We start from the raw sequence: 4,235 nt of genomic DNA, 5'->3' as shown, positions 1-4,235 counted from the left end.
AATCTATGAGGAAGCTCCCTGTTGAAGCACATCTGTTGTGAGGAACAAGAAATCATCTGGAAAACGTTGTCTCTTTCTCTCCACTGTGATTCAATGTTACACTCAACCAAGTTGATTTCCTTTGGCCCTTTAGTCAAACACTGGTCCATGATACACTGTCTGAGGTGCCACACATTCATTTATCTCCACATTTCATTTCTGCTTAATTGTTGTAATGTAGCCTAATATTGACATGAATTTTTATGAAGTATTTTCTTAGACAATAACTTCACCACGTCAATCAAGTAAAACTGTGAAAGACTGCGTCAGTGCATTAGTATAGGCCAAAAGCCACGAAAGATATGGCAACACGGTGAGAGAGAACAGCACTGTTCACTGTTCCACAAGCAATAGAATGTCCTTCAAACCAGGATTTCTATCCTTTGGAGAGTACGCCCCCTTCTGTACTAATGGTCGTTCTACCTTTTCGTAAGGGTTTCAATAGGTTATTATTGAAAGGGAAAACTGAAAGAAACGAGTTAATTTCATTAGCATAATGGCACATTGTAATTATTATTTAATCAGAGATGTAGTTTATGGACAGGTAGAACTATTGTTTTATTGGGCAGTAGGCCTAGGCCTATGATAGGCTACTACTCTAATTGCGCTTCACCATCATCGTACAAATAAATCAAAAACACCGTGTTCAGTACAGACTGGTAAAATGGCTACATTTTAAAGTGTGACAGTTCCAAACGTATTTAAACATGCGTCAAAAGCATGTGATTCCAGACGACGCGCCATTACGTTTTTGTACAGCAGCCAATCCAAAAGCAGGGGTGTGTGAGAGGGCGTGGTTTGAATGAGGCGCTCTGGAAAATTCGGTGGATTAACTGGTTTTAAAAGGAAACGTCTTGAAATAAAGGATCCAGGGACCAATGCCAGGATCATGTGTTGTTGTCCAGAATGTATACAGGACTTGCTATAGGTGCGACATAGGTGAGTCCTTTCTGGCCAAGAGGGATGAAGCATGGATCATCATCACACACCACCATGGCTGCAGCCTACTGTCATTGTCAACGTCCCAGGTTATCACAGGTGACATTTTTTAAAATTTTACATGTAGATAATCAGGAAATAATTGCTCACATTTGTATTGCGTAACTCTTCTATAGTCTTCAAGCAGTTCCTGTTTCTAATATTTTATTCATGTTCATAGACGAGTCAGTCTTGACGTGTAGGCTATGGGGTTATGAAACAGTTGTTACGAAATATTTTTACAGTATGAATAAGCTACTGCGTACAAATGTATGATCGCATAGTAAAAATTTGCGTTTTTACAAGGGACTAGTTCAATAAACTAATTGAAGACAGGATGGTGGGGAGGGTACCGTAACAGTAAAAAAAAAAAAGGATGCTGCGAGAGAAGGGATAAGGGCTTGGCGCCTTGGAGAATGTTGCGTAGTTTTATTTACCTGCATGTCCGTATTTCTTTGAGCATCTTATGATGCTGCTTCTCAATGCTGAGTGGCTTAGCAAGTTGCGTTATATTTTGGATTGAGGTCAATTTACACCGTTTATATTATAAGGAATGTATACTATATAAAGAGATCTGCAGAACTTCAGAACAGATGTAGATATTAATAATGTCATCCAGTAAATGGCCTAAAATACGTCATTCTGTTTTCTTTGACTCTGCTAATGTTTACCAAAGTAGGCCTTTTGATAAATGACATGTTCATTGAAAGTACGTGAGATGCGCACTTATTATTTCTGATGTAAACAACAACACAAACATTACTCTTCTTGGACGATGGGTGTCGCTGTTCTGCAGCCTAGATGAACATACATAATCATTATTTTTTCAATACTGAACGTGGACAATGAACGGTATCGACTCATCATCAATGTATCTGATTTTTTTCGCTTGACTAGTGAAACATTTACAGCAATATTTCAATTGGAGTTCAATAAAATCAGTGATATTCCTTTTCCCCCCAGAGCAGGGTTTCCCAAACATGGTCCTGGGGCCTTCCAGGGGTGCATGTTTTGGTTTTTGCACAGCTGATTCAAATGATCAAAGCTTGATGATGAGTTGATTATTTGAATCAGCTGTGTAGGGCTAGGGCAAAATCCAAAATGCAGGCCTCAGGGCTGAGTTTGGGAAACCCTGGTCCAGAGGTCAGGTTTATGAGGCTGGCTGGCACATCCATCTGCTGTGTGTGCGGGTGTGTGTGCGCACGCTCACATGTGTGGGAAATAATGACGACGGCTCTCGTGACAGCAAGGCCTCAAACCCTCAAGAGTAAAAAGTGACGTCAGTGGATGCCAGCCCACGCAATGTTGATCTTATTATCTCCGCTATACAGAGATCTCTTTTTAATGGTGTGCAGATGTGGGCGGATTAAATCAATTACCTTTATTAAAGTCAGGATCTGAGTCAGGGTTCAATGGATTAAAATAACGGCTGTGATGATCATGCTGTCAAAACACTGATATGGATACAAAGGGGGTCGAAAAGGTAACAAGCGAAGCACCAAGTATCATCGCTATGTAGGCATGGGCAAGATCATCAATCTACTCCTGTTATTATCGGATGCATGGGGAGCGTGTGTTTACTGTGCAAGAATGTACACGTGTATAGAGCTGCATAGGCCATATCCTGATATGAAGTGTTGAATACAGTTTCATTGCGTACATATTCATCCACCTACCATTACATTTCTTATCTTTCAGTAGACCAAAGGTGACACGGCGTGGGCAGTCCAAATGATAGGTAAGTGTACACACAACATGATAATAATAAATACCAGTTTTCTGAGTGTGCCAACTGCTGAGCCATATGATGTTATATTTCAGGGATGGATGGCGAAGGCTGTTTCCCATACAGCAACTACAACAGCAGCCATCCAGACCAGGGCACGTACCTTCCCTGAGAGGGAGATTAGGGTTTAGGAAGTGGAGCAGGCCTTTGAGATGACATGGCTAAAATGAACCCCGTGCCTAGTGAATGCGTGGTATAAATAGCTGACGGGAAGATCTCCAGGTTGCATGCATCATTAGTGACTGCACATCACTATAAACACTGTCAACAAACATTGCCCGGCCATTGTAAACATGACACAGATTGGGATTTTTCTTGATATGATGACTAGTAGTGGTGTACAAGTCAACTATGTCATGCTTACTGGGCTTTCGATGTACACAAAGATTTACAGTAAAGGCAACAATATGAAGCATATTTGATAGGATTGGTCTTATTGATATTTTTGAAACAGTATTTATGTCTACTGAAGTGTTGATCTTGGTATAGTATCTTGTAGCACATGTATCAGGGGCGGATCCTGGCTTTAACCCAGTCCACTGGTAAACCCTCACACCATGAGCCTACTGCTTCTGTTCCACATGTCTTATGTTGTGCTGGGTTGTTTAGTCTGGGGATCTACTGACTGAGAGGAGACCAGATCGCCACCTCTCTTGTCAATACTCCTGCATGTACCATGTCTCCTCAGAGAACACACGCTTTAATCAGACAAATCCCTTACATCTCCTTGCTGCTGGCAGAGAGAGAAGCAGTGCGGAGATAAACGCTGATTATTTTACCGATAGACTCTTTCCCTTCCCACCATGGTAAGATGAACCCAAGGAGTGAATGCTGAAGTGAACGCTCTCCCTCTCTTTCTCTCTATCTGAACCTGAAATGGGTCAATGCAGCATACTGTCCTTACAATATGTAATTGACTGTATCGTTAAACTGTTCCTTAAGCTGTTCCTTGACATCCATTTTATTATCACGTTATTACGGTATCGTCTTCATCCAAGTCAAAAAAGTTGCCTATTCAATGCTCAGTCCAGTTGTGTCGGATGGGGTCAAACGGGAAAGAAATAAAGTTACTTTACACTTAGTGGTCTCTAAAACAAACGCTTCCTTTACAGCCCAGATAACAAAAGTTAGTTTCTAGTCCGCGAGAGCTGTAGACAGACATGTTGTGGTAAGCCTTGTGGTGCGTAGCTAAACCTAACGACGGTTCTCCAGCCCTGCCTATGTCTGCTGGTTAGGGCTTCTCATTGTAATTCTCCAGCCATAGCAAACACCAGACACTTCCCACAATAACAGAAAGTGCGATCGTCACCACAGGCGAAATTGGACAATGATTACAGGACTTTCTTTAAAACGGTACACGTTGAACATCACATTTCCCAGGTCCTCGGTCGTCTTCTGCTGCACCAATTGTTCCCGTGATGGCATTAGGTCT

At 41.7% G+C, this 4,235-nt stretch overlaps 1 long non-coding RNA gene across 1 annotated transcript; it reads left to right on the top strand.

The window, feature by feature from the left end:
- The first annotated feature begins 813 nt into the window (after window positions 1-813).
- Window positions 814-3,220, top strand: LOC110492088. Its single transcript, XR_002468948.2, has 3 exons — window positions 814-1,077; window positions 2,716-2,755; window positions 2,839-3,220. It is a non-coding gene; the product is annotated as an uncharacterized LOC110492088 (long non-coding RNA).
- Window positions 3,221-4,235: the final 1,015 nt, after the last annotated feature.

The sequence above is a fragment of the Oncorhynchus mykiss genome, chromosome 16, assembly GCF_013265735.2.
Source record: "Oncorhynchus mykiss isolate Arlee chromosome 16, USDA_OmykA_1.1, whole genome shotgun sequence".
NCBI classification, from domain to species: Eukaryota; Metazoa; Chordata; class Actinopteri; order Salmoniformes; family Salmonidae; genus Oncorhynchus; species Oncorhynchus mykiss.
Note: the sequence above shows the minus strand (reverse complement) of the source record. Positions and strands in the feature narration are given on the sequence as shown.